Genomic DNA, 13145 nt, shown 5'->3' on the forward strand with positions numbered 1-13145 from the left:
ATAGCAAAAAAGAGGAAAAAGAACAGATGATACATCAGATGAGAGACTTCTTAGCGCCTCCCTCTCGTTTCTTTCATCATTCTCTAGTCCCACCATCTGCAAAAAAACGATCGCACAAAAAACTTCAGTGGGAGTCCTCCCTAAACTTCTAAAATTTATGTACCACATTTAAAAACACCTGCCTCGTAAAAGAAAAATAAAAGTTCATCAGTCTGTCTCTCGTAAATGCAGAAAACTTGAGATTACTTGTATATATATATATATATATATATATATATATATAAAAGAAACAGTTTTCTTTTTTTTTCTTTTTCTTTGAGAAATTCAGCGAATCCCTGAAAACGTCCTCTCTTCTGCCACGGTAACATGATGGATCAATTTTCCTCCTGAAGCCTCTCCCTCCATCCAGATCTGCCGAACGCCACAGTGATAAATCCTGGCGGGACGGAGCGTTGTAACTCATGTCGCCGCCGGAGCCGAGTCTGAGCGGGGCGGACGCAGAGTGATGCAAGCCTGCCGGGTGTAGATTCGGAGGGATTTACAGCTCTGCGTCTCAACTCACGCAGAGCCGAAACTGGTAATATCTGCTTTGGCAATTAGAAAAATCAATGAGGCCGTTCACTGTGGGAAACACGGGGATCAAGGAGTGATGTGCCTCGATTTATTCCCGTTGTGGTATCTGTGGCGCATTGTTTCCTAACTCCTGTTTGTGATCTAAATGTTGATGTAAATTCAGCTTATAAAAAGCTCCAACTGTCAGGCAAATTCCTCAAATTTAAGAATTAAGGTTTGCATCAGACTAAACTCTATTATTTTTTTCGTGATTCATATTTATTATGCACATTATCTTCCAGATGTGATCTGTAAATATTTAATCATTCTGTGTTTAGGCTGAGAAACCCATGGAGCATTCCTCGAAGACAGACCACTTTGGTGTTCCTGTTATTAATGCTGCTGTTGGAAGTTTAAATCATGTTATTTTATAAATAAGCTTTTCTGTATTTCAAGTAAATAGATGGGCTTTTTTTTCAGAGAGGCTTTTTCAAGTCAGAGGACTGATGTCATTTTACTTGGGGGGGGGGGAAACAGTAAAAACAAAGTTTTAGACACTAATAGGTCAGTTACCACAAATGTAAAATCACGAGAGGATGTCTTTCTAACTTCACTAGGGTGCAACACTTTGTCGATATTCAGCTAATGTAAAAAAAGAAAAAAAAAATAGTAATTACAACGTTTATGAAAAAGAAATTAATAGGGGTAAATTCGTGTTTTCGCCATAAGTCATTAAAAAACATGCCTACCTACATTCCTGTAGTCTTCGTGGGAAGTAACATCTGGCTGTTGATCAGGTGACTCGTGTGATGTGAAAAAAAGTGTTTCTGTCTGAGTTTTCAATAAAATATTTTTGAATTTGAATTTGTTTTGCGAAATAAACAAATTTCAATCTAGCCAAGAAATCACATCATCATCATAGCGCAAAAACTTTTTATCCAAGTTTTTCTAAATTGGCGCGTTTCCATTGAGCTAATTTATTTCGGTAAAACCAATTTGCACAATTATATGGTCAATAGAAGCACAGCTACTGTCTGAGTTTGCATTTCTTCCAGTCACATTCAATTCCGTTTATTAACCACCAACAGTAGCAGCAAAAGGTCGTTACTCATCTGTGTTTGACTAAAACGCAGCTGGTCTTCTTTTCTTTCTCTTCAAGACATTTTGTCTCTCATTTCAAATTCTTATTGAGTTATAGTCACGGATTAGGAGTTTTGATTTTTTTAAATTGTTCTGAGAACAGTCTGACTTTTATACTGTCACATTCAGAAAATGAGAATATGAGTTCAAATGAGGGAGACTGAAAGCACCTTTTTGAAAATAACCTTTAAGCAGGTTTCAGTAAGCTCACATTTCTGTTTTTAAAAAGTTTTCTGTTGTTCTGTTGTGATATTTTTAATTTAAATGTCTTGTTTTCATCACCTGTAAGTGGAAAATCATCATAGCTGAAATACATTTATATATTGCTGTAGCTGAATTACAGTCCAAACTTATTTGCAGAATTGTTTTAATTCATCCACTTTTAATCCATTTTAATTGGATTTAAGTTCAAACTTTTAGACAAAGCCACTCCAGAATGTCCCCTTTGTTTTGAGCCAGTCAGGATGTCATTATTGGTGTTTGCTAACATGTACGTGCGGCTCTGCTGCTTCGCTGCTCGCTGCTCCTCCCTGTCCTGCTGATCAGCTCATTGCCCTCACCTGTGCTGCTCCCTATTTAAACACCTGGTCTTCAGTCACTCAGTTTGAGATGGTTTGTTGTTATTCCAGGCACAGCCTGTGAGTGGTATGTGGTCCTTATAGTGTACCTGACCTACTTCTGTCTCCTCCCTCATAATGTGAGTAATCCTTTTTGTGCTGAAACATCTTATTTCTCAGGACTCTGACTGCTGCCCTGTGGATTCTTTTTGATTTATTCTGCTTCTTATGCCTGTCGTCTGTCTGATCAGGATTGTCTTAACGTTTGTGTGTGTGAAGCTGCTCACCCTTGGAGGACTCTCCTGTGTCGCCACTCTCCTTTCGTACAGTTTTCCCATCAGGAAGATGGGACTTGAGCACCTGCATCTCCTCCCCTCATCTCCATCAAGTCCTTATTTTATTTTATTTTTTAAAGGTCTGCCTAACATGGTTTGGCCTCAGACAACTTCTGACTTTTTTTTAAAGTGCTCTAAAGTGAGACAGTATAGCTATTTAACTGGTTTCATCATGTACTTGACACTTATGTAAAGCTGCATTGTGTAGCTTTTTATCAAATATTTTTCTATCTATTGAATCTATCACCATATTGTGCCAGTAATATGACACTACTCCCAATCATGCTCCTCTGGCTTCTCCCAGTGCTAATTAGAAACAACCAATCAGAGCCAGAGGGAGGGCCTCTGTGCTGTCAATCATGGTCAGAAACATATGCTAACACCCTTGCCCTTGCTATGCTAACGGCTTCTTCCTGATGGTATTGTCCATCATAACTGCTCAGGCTAGTTGGCATGGCCACCAACGATTTGGCCACTTTTGTCTTAATTATCCAGCTGGACATTTTTCTGTTTCTCCATTGATGGTTTCAGATGCCAATGGTATCATTGGGAGGAGTGGTGATCTATTCACAGGTCTCCATATTACACTGTCATGACACGGTGGGTTTAAACAAATATGTCAATACTTGCTCCTTAACTTAGTTTTTGTTTTCAGTTAATACCAATCAGTGGGTCATGTTTCCTTCTATTAATACTGAAACTCCAAACTTATCAGTCAGTAAAGTTTGTTCTCTTCTGTGGCTCCTTATTGTCATTCCAGTTACAAATGTACAAATATTTAGTGAATTAGCTACTGAAATATTCTGGGTACAGATAAAATCATAAGTCAGGGTTTATTAAAAATGTCATAGATGAGCTTCACAGAAGATGACCATACCGTGGCCTTATAAAATTTGGCTTGAGATCTTGAGCACTTTGGCGTTTTTTCACAATTCACTTTTAAAGTATTAAATCCCTTGGGCTCCGGTCCATTGTGTTCATGGCATGGGAAAAGTATTCCTAAAAACAAAACAGATGCACATAAAAATTGATACCCTTCATAGCTGCCAAACTCACACGAAATGTATTGTGTGCAAAAGAAAAACATACTTTTTATGAAAGCATTAAAACACAAGAACTTAAAGCAGGAACACTAAACTGCTTTCTGTGATCAGCTTTCCTGCAAGGATTTCAGTGAAACATGTGGATCTGTGGAGAAATGAGCAGAAAACTCCTGAGTAACCTCATCACTTTATGCCTTTCACTTTCCTCCCCTTTTTTTTCCCTTCAGATGACTGAAGACGAAAACTCCCAAAGTGAACCTAAAGGGGTGAGAGAGAGGACACGGTGTCTTGTAAAACATATGCACTTAATATTCGGGCCATAAAACTTGTAAAATTAAAAGCTATTTTGGAAAATAGAAAAAGAAATATTTATGTGTCTGGCTCCGTGCAGAGGTCGTTTTATCGCGGGGCAGCGAGGGCCCTCTGGGGCACAGGTAACGACTGTCAACAGGCGCAGGATTTGGAGTAGAGCGGTGAGGCTGGGTGGGGGTTTAATGCTGTTGGGATGAATGATCTCTAATGTTGAACCAGATGTCCACATGTGTGACAGGGTTTCCCCGAGACACAATGTTGGGCTTAAGGCAGGGGTGTCCAAACTTCTTACCCTGAGGGCCAAAGCTGACAAATTTAAACTACTGGCAGGCCACCAAATTTATTATATTAAAAATTAGTCTGCTTTTTTTTTTTAAACCAGCTAATATATATATATGTATATATATTTATTTTTTTTGGTGAAATCTGTATATTGTTAAAGATCCAAAACATAAACGTTGCTTTATTGGAAAAAATATACATATATTTTTGGTCATTAATTGTTTTCTACTTTGTTGGCCAAATTTTTACCATTCTTGACTTGTGGTCGGGGGGCCAAACAAAATTATTTCAAGGGCCACAAATGGTCCCCGGGCCACACTTTACACACCTCTGGTTTAAATAGTACCAAGAAAAACAGAGGAGGAAAGTGAAACAATAAGTTCTCCTGGTTATAACCAAAAGACGACCCAGACAATACTGAAGAGTCCGAATTACTCTCTGGTGGACTCCATTACTGTCACAGTAAGACAAATTAAATTACGAGGCAGCGACATGATTAAAGCTACAAACAGACGTCAGAAATGCAGCACAGATGACAAGACGGGAAAATTAAAGGTGGAAAACCCAAACACAAAAACAATGTCAACCCAAGTCAGGTTGATTGAAAAGCTGCAAGAAGCTGTTATGATTGTGAGAATGTGCAGACCCCTCATTTTAGCAGCCAGAAAACATCGTAAATCGTGTGGAGGTCTCTGTTTACGTTCTGCTGACCCCTCTTTGCACTCCGGCTCTCCGAGTTCAGACGCAGTCACTTGGAGACAAATTCAAATATACATCAGGCGAGTCTGAATTAAAAAAAAAAAACGAGAAACTCCGTGAGGGTTTTACGGCTACGTTGCTCCGTTCTGAGCTCAGGTTGTTGTCAGACTGGCAAAGTAGAATTTACGACGGTCTTTTCACCTTTAAGTTCAATTTGTGTTCTTACCGTATATCAGATTTTTAAGTAAGTATATTATAAGTGAGGGCACACAAGGGCGCAGTGGTTAACACTTTTGCCTCACAGCAAGAAAGTCCAGGGGTCAAATATCAGGCGGGGGCCTTCTTGTGTGCTGTTTGCATGTTGGTCTCTTGCATTTGTAGCTTTTTATTCCAGAAACTTCAGTTTTATTTTGTAGAATGTGAAAAAAAATCCCCACTGTGAAGGGGTTTGTTCACAAACCTCTCTGTACTTTACAAAGATTATTAAGCGGAGACTAAATTACACTCTGGTGGACTCCATTTTGCTTTTCTGAAGAAAAATAGTTGGATTGGATTTTTTGGGTGATTGGGAAAATAAATAAAAATGTACAGTTTATGCATTGAAAAGAAAAAAAAAACATCAAACCTTGTCTCCCAGGTAACCACGTTGTTAAAAAAAACTGAACTAGAAGAAGTTGCGGAGGTGTGATTATTGTTGGATGATGCTGTAAAGAAACTGCGTCTTTAGAAGCTGCTGCTTCTAAGAAATCGGAAAAATAAAAGTTTTTTGGGGGGCATTTTGGTGGTGATAGTTGAGAAACTTAAACCCAACAAATTCTAAAGTGATAAAATGCTTTTACTGAAAGTAACCAAAAACATTTTCTAAAGCAAAACTGTAACAATCGTTTAGACAGCCATGAAAACTATTGCTCAAGAAAACTTTAAAACATGCCAAGCCAGTTTGTTAGATGTGAAGAAGGACTGAAGGCTTCGGCTCAGTACTTTACTGTTCTAAAACGTTTGTTGAACAAAGAAAATGCACACAAAGATGATGACTGCGACTTGTTGGCCCCACAGTTTTTGCTTTTCAGCTGCCTTCTTCCTTCCCTGACTAACAAGTGGGAACTAATTCACCTTTTACCTCCTGAAGGCAGAAATGGGTATTTTATATAGAGTCCCAAAAACAAACCAGGAAATAAAACTAACATCGTGACGCCATATTTTAGAAATATGACGTACATGTGATATGGAAAATAGCCTTTATTTGCATAGTATTTGATCAAGTCTGTGGACTCCAAAGCAATTAATCCTACAATCAGTCATTCAGCCAACCACAGATGTCCCATGACAGATGCAACTTGGTCCGATTAAGCTTTGAGGTTTACACCTAGGCAAGACAGTTGCATGCACTGCATAACAAGACTCTTGTTTTTTAAATGTTTGACATTAAATCAGATAATACTTTTCTGTTTAAAGTCAGTTGGGTTAAAATAACTTTGTTGGTAATTAATGTGGTGGTATGCTTAGGGCTATTGTTAATTTGGATGACAAATATGTGCCCAGGTTTGAAGTTCCTAACAAATTTGTCAATATGACATCAAAAGCTTACAAACCATGACAATTTGTTTTATAGTAATAAAAAAATCAATCATTTTTTTTTCCAACTTTTTTATAGTTGCTATATAAGTAAATTTGTATCAAACCAACAGATTATTTGAATAGAGGAGTATTTAGAAGTGCAAAAACATTCAAGATGGCTGCCATTTAGTGGACAGTCTTGTAATGGAAACGTGTGATCTGAGGTATATTTTAAAGTTGCAACATGTCATGTGCCATTCACAGAAACCATTAAAAATATATCTGAACAAATCAAAAATATCAATACTAAATTACTAAATGTTTGACCAAATTGAAAACGTCCTTTTTTTTTGGAAACAAAAGAAGTCCAACTTCTCATATCAGTCTTCAAGAATTATCTAGACTATTTTTTTTGCCAAGCTTCAGATCTATTTTTCGCCTTAGTGGCTGTGTATCCCCAACACATATTTAAGGTAAGCCCTCACAGATGTTGGATAAAGAACCAATTACTGGTTCTATTGTCAGCGTGAAGGAAAATGTGGCGCATGGTGTTAGTACAGCTTGTGAACTCGTGGGTTGCTAAGGAGCGTGCATGGCTGAACGTTCCGCATTAAGTGCGCCGGCATTTCTACGCTCTCTTTGCAGGACTGTTCCTTTCTTTTTTTTCTTTTTTTTTGAATGAATAAAACACACACAGCCCCTTTTCCTGTGAATTTCAGACACACACCAGCATTCTTAATGTACAAGCCTGCACATCTCAGCACCACCGAAACACACTACAAATTTATGACCTTAACATTCCAGCGGGGTCAAGCAATTTATCAAATCCCGCACATTCTGGTTTCAATTACACAGTCGATTGTGGAGAGCAGTTATTTTAGCAGGTTCATTTGACCCAGTGGGGAGGTGGACTCTCTTTGCTTGACATCACATCCCTTGAAAGCGACTGGGCATCGGTTTCTGGACAGACGCTCGTCTCCCCGGATCGTGCAGATGGTGGGAGGGAATTTGTCAGGCCGCTTTAGAACGAGCAGATGAGCTGTGGGTGTCTTCACGCAACTGTCTTCTTCGATTTTTATCCCCCCGTCTTGTCTTCTGCGTCGAGGCTTTTCCAGCTACAAACGTCCTTCATTGAGTTTCTCCTCTCTGCTTCTTTAGTCTGTCTCTTCGATGATGAGTCTTCTATCAGTTGTGGGTCTCTCCATCGAAACCTCTATATTCTTCTCTCCCCCACATCACCAGTTCCTACCCAATTTCTTTGTTCGTTTTTCTACCTCTTTCTCTCTCCCTACGTCTGTCTCTCTTTCTCCCTCCCTCTTTCTCTCTCCATGGTAGAGTGGTGATAAATCCGTATTTTATTGCCGGAGAATTTTCCTCTCCCTGCAGGGCTGACAGCTCACCACGTTCTAAGACACTGCTAGGACCAAACCCAATCCTCCCTCCCCGCATCACTCCATCTCTGCCTCCATCTGGCCTTGATTACTGAAAGAGCGGAATAAGGCTGGTGGAGCGAAGAGGGGGAAGATGTCGGAGGAACGGCATCACAACATTTCACCACAGGAGAGGATGGCGCGCGGCGTGTTGGTATGGTTGAAGAGGAGAGTGAGGGTAGACAAAAAAAACAGAGGGAGAACAAGAAGTTCTTAATGGTAGCTTAGTGGCGAAGGAGAACGAGGAAAAAAGCTGAAGGAATTCAATAAAAAAAAGCAAATATTTTATGTATTCAACAAGATTCAGTTGCTGTTTTTACTTTGGTTTGAGAACGTAGCAACAAAATATGCAAGCATGGTTAATTTGGGACGAATCAAAAGTTTCTGTAAACCACAACATATGGTCACATTCAAGAAACTGGAATTTGTGTTTCTGATGAGGCTCGTTGAAAGTACTTTCTAAAAATAACCTAGTCAGGTAATAATCATACTTTTCATTAGGCCCACAATTCTGTTTTATATTGTAATCTTAAATGTAAAAACTCTGAATTAATAAAGCCTTGAAAACATCTATCTGTGTGTAAAAAAATAAAATAAAATAAATAGAATTTCTCCTGGCTGAACTAAGCTACTGAAATGATTCAGTAACATTTTTATTTCTTAAATATGATGTATTTATGTGTAATGAAAAGACATTCCTAATTAAAGTTCTGCAACATAAAATGTAACTAAGTGTAACATAACTATAAATATTTTGGTCAATATTGCAATCACAATTATCAATCATTAATTTTTGGAAACACTGTATTTATTCATTAAAGTAGTAAAAAAAAAAGGGCCCAGTGAAAATGTGTTATTTTTTCCATTCAGATTTTTTTGAGGAGACATATTGAGCCAAACATTTTGGTAATATATCTGTCATTACTTTAAATAAAGTATCTCTCATACAGTAAGAAGTTATTTTTTACTAATTCAGATATACTTCTAAATTCTTATTTCATCTGAAGTGGTCAACAACTGTGTGATTGTGTTTCATAATGACTATCTACTGTTCACGTTAGCTCATGTTTCTCTACTTTCTGGTCCAGTGTGTGGCTAACTTGGTTCATAAAGCTGCTTTAGTCACCAGAACTTGATCTCAAACACATGTAGCTGTGTAACTTTGTTCTAAAGAAACATCTAAACTCACTCAAACGTGAACACAGTATTTGATACACTCACATCTCACACACAATGTTTTCATACGGTACAACTAGCTACAGTATCAAGCTAACGCTAGCCTGCTACCTCTTTGTTTTGATGCGTATTTTCGATGGTGTCGCTTGTAACAAGGCAGAATGTAAACCTAAACTAAGTCTGGCTGAAACTAAAATATTTTTTTCCCACTTTGTAAATGTATTATCTTACCGTCAAACGTACGACTCCTGTTTCAACTCAGCACTTTGCTATCGTCTAAGTGACTTAGCACAGCTGTGCAAGTCTCACAGACAGACAGGGAGCCGCAGCACCCATTTCCGTCTCTGCACCAGATACTATTTGGTGTGAATTCCTCTCTGCTTTTAAATTACCGTGGAAATAAATGAGCGAAGTGCATCTTAAATTTCTATTTTCTTACAATTTCCTAATTGTTCTTTGTTTTGATTTTTGTACGGCACTATGTTGTATTTATTTAAAGAGATATGGTATGGTAGTAGTTTTTTGTTGATTGTTTTCTAATTATTTGGGAATAAAATTAAAATAGTTATACAGCCCTAATTATTAATCTAATTGTTACGTTAAAGAAAAACTAACTAAATTAATGTTTTAGAGGGATACGGAAGACATAGGAAAAATGGACACAAGAATGAAAAAGAGCAAAGATGAATGAGGAAAACATGTTAAACATGTTAAACATAACAGATGAGATAACAATAAGAGCTCAACGGGTTTAAATGAATGTCAAATCAAACGGCGAAAGACAACAAAAACCAGCTCTCATAATTTGCTATCTGTTTCTGTGACCTCGACAGTAATCAGTGTCTTACAGTTTACAAAAATCACAAATAAAGCATTCATCAACAATAAAGGGACAGGTCATCTGTAAACGAAGTGTTTTCAGCGGCTGGATGAATTTCCTGAAGTTACACAATGCAGCGGTGGAGCAGCGAAACAGCAGCCGAGTCCTGCGAATGTAATCGAGGAGCGATAATGACCGTCATTTTGGGTGGCTAGAGGCTTAAATAGAGAGGAGGGCGGAGGAGGCTGTGAGTGCGCTCGCATGTGTGTCCTGGCAGGCCCGGCTGCACAGCAGCAGGTGCCAGAGGAGTGTGCAATAAACGCAACTGCCTCGGACAAGCTGGCCTCTCACATCAAATGCTGTGTTTTTGGCGATGTCCACTTCAGCTGTTCATGCGAGCAATCCTTGTTGGGGTCCGAAGACAACAAAAGTGCTGTAATTTATATCAGATAGTTTGTGCAGTGTACAAGTGCTTTAACAGAGAAAGGAAGTCTGGTGAGAACTGCTATTTAAAGGGCTTGTTGTAGTGGTAGAATTGAACAAAATGCATAAAACATGTTACAACTGTTCAAAGGAGATCATAAATGCCCAAAATATGACAGAAATATTGTCAGGTTTCTTTGACCATACAACACATTCAAGAAGCAGCTTTTAAATTCAAAGATAGAGTTTCAATATTTTAGTAAATTTAAGATCCGTGTCACCTTTTAATGATTGTTACAAATCAGTTAATGAATACTGTGGATTTGGAGAGTGGCCAACAAAATGTCCCTGCTGAGGATAGTGAGGGGAGCTGAAAAAGTCGATGCAGTGCTGGCAATAATAAAAGAACCACCAGACTGCAACCCATTTTTTTTTTATGTGTTAAGGTGCTAAAATCCTGAACTGGAATTTTACGCTGATGTTACATGTTGCGTTTTTATCGATTTGTGTTTGATTTGTCACGTGGCTGTTCAGAAACGTCTCGCTCCGTTGTAAATGTAGCAAACAATGAAAAGACTAAACAGACGTAAATCTGACATGCAATTTCAAGACAGCTGTAATTTTTTTTTATTTATATAACAATAATTTAATATATTTTTCCTATGTAGAACTTAAAAAAAAGACATTGAAGAAAATCCACAAAAGATAGTCAACTAAAGCTTCACGTTGGATGATGATTCACACCCCACTCGCTCTCCCACACACCTCCAGCAAAAATAATCAGGATAATTTCTATTCATTATTACACCTCCATTTATCTGCGAGACGAGATGTGGGGAGGACGGGGTATAACTCTGAGGAATAACAATACCATTAAAAAGCCTGCGCGGCAAATATCAATCATTGTTGCCGTTAATGTCCCTCCAGCCTATTCAGATGGCCTCTCCTCTTTTCCTAATGTCCACCCATCTGTGTGTGTGTGTGCGTGTGTGTGTGTGGCTGTTATATTCGGTGCCCTTTAATCAACAATCGCTGCATCTGGGCCAGATAATGAATGGCATTGTTTATAACCTCACTCTTATACTCTCTGCTGACAAACGTGCGTGCACCTAATGCTATCATTTGGAGACCAAAAAAATAAAAAAAATGAGACCATGCTTTATTTTAATATCAAGGGGAGGATTGTGTTAATATAATTTTCTCGGTAAAGTTGTTATGACGGCGGTGATCACGATGATGTTCCATTTTGTCAACCAGCCGAAGGATTAAACCGCCGCAATAAAGCTGCAGAGATGCGGAGTAAGATATGAGGCAATTGCTTTTTGATTCATGGCTTGTGACAATAAGAGAGATAAGGATCAGTGGTTAAAAGCGGAGACGATTTAATTCAAGTGAAAGCAAAAGGAAGGAAAAAAAATAGAAAGGGACTTGACAAATTTAAATAAAGCAAGAAGAAGTCTCTGTGAGGAGGATGATTTCAATCCACCGAGGAAGGTCTTACATCACATCCGCGCTAACCTTTGTGTTAAAGCTTTTGTCTTTGTTTGTTTTTCATTTTGACATGGGCCTCGGATGAATAGTCCCTGGTAACCGTGGAAACTCTCTGTACTTTATAGAAGGGAAGTTGAAGAGCAGCGATTCTTCCCCAGACATGACAAATTATACAGGAACTGGCATAAAACCATAACAAGCTCTCTGTGTTCATGAGCAAGCGAGGTACGCCCTGAACTCATTTTAAATAACCACAAACCGAAAATGATTTCCCAATAAATTGGTAGATGTGTAAAATAAACATGGATAGTAAATGGAAGATTTTTTTTATTAAAACTATATATTGAGTGACCAAATCCTTTAAAACTCACAAAAATCAACATTCACAAGGCATGGGAGAGTTATTAGCATCAAAGTATATCAGGTGTTGAAAAAGTTGAGGCTTTAAAACTGGGAAAAAAACAGGAAGCACCATCCTTTTAATGAGATGCCAGAAAACATATCACATGTTGCTACACACTGCTGATCAGCTGGCTCAAATAAAAACCTATAACAATGGTATTTTTTACTTAAGGTCATTATTTCCCAGGCCTCATCATGAGTATGTTCAAATGTGACTTTCTGAAGCTAAAAGGTTTCTGAACTACTCATCTAGACCAGCTTTGAAATGCTACCGAATCCTCATATTAACCCCTTTTATAGTTAAATTACACTTGAGATTTTACAATATGAAAAATGAAAAAGTGTGATGATGTACCGGATGGGATTGTAAAAAAATAAAAATAAAAAAATAAAAAATTGTTGAATGCTGCATATTTCAGCTTCAAAGTCCTGTTCACCCAAAGCAGCATTAGTAAAATAATCTACCTCCAATAAACTATAAAATCTGTTTAAGTGTTATTATAGTCAGTTTTGCCGATTGTTGCTAATTTGCATCAAACTTAACTCTTTATTTGGTTTATAAGATATAATCATTTTTATTCACATAAACCAGCTTTTCTTTAATTAGCTCCTGCTTGACATCAAAAACACAATTAATGCATGTTTTTACTAAATAAAAACATACATTAGTAAATAAAAATAAAAATAATCATTGTGTTTTGTTTACACTGCAGTAGGAATAATTCTTCATTTTCTGTTCTAAAAAATTTCAATTATGCAGTTATGAGAGTGACAACATTTTTGTGTCAGTATATTTGTCTGAAACTTGTATTTTTACTTCTCATACCCAAGCAGTGTCCAAGTTTTCGTAGAGCTAAAAAGTACAATGATGTCCACTAAAATTTCACTGCTTGATCAATTTTGGCAAAAACGTGTTGTGGAACATC

The 13145-nt window shown here is 37.8% G+C and overlaps 2 long non-coding RNA genes across 2 annotated transcripts; one reads left to right on the plus strand and one right to left on the minus strand.

Moving 5' to 3' along the window:
• Nucleotides 1–2300: 2300 nt before the first annotated feature.
• Nucleotides 2301–3323, plus strand: LOC106953000 (uncharacterized). Its single transcript, XR_001426097.1, has 2 exons — nt 2301–2389; nt 2501–3323. It is a non-coding gene; the product is annotated as an uncharacterized LOC106953000 (long non-coding RNA).
• Nucleotides 3324–3398: 75 nt separating this feature from the next.
• LOC106952999 (uncharacterized) lies at nt 3399–9428 on the minus strand. Its single transcript, XR_001426096.1, has 3 exons — nt 9315–9428; nt 3674–3885; nt 3399–3583 (listed from the first exon to the last, which is right to left on the minus strand). It is a non-coding gene; the product is annotated as an uncharacterized LOC106952999 (long non-coding RNA).
• Nucleotides 9429–13145: the final 3717 nt, after the last annotated feature.

Source organism: Poecilia latipinna, unplaced genomic scaffold (assembly GCF_001443285.1).
Source record: "Poecilia latipinna isolate Pla-1442-1.1 unplaced genomic scaffold, P_latipinna-1.0 Scaffold554, whole genome shotgun sequence".
NCBI lineage: Eukaryota > Metazoa > Chordata > Actinopteri > Cyprinodontiformes > Poeciliidae > Poecilia > Poecilia latipinna.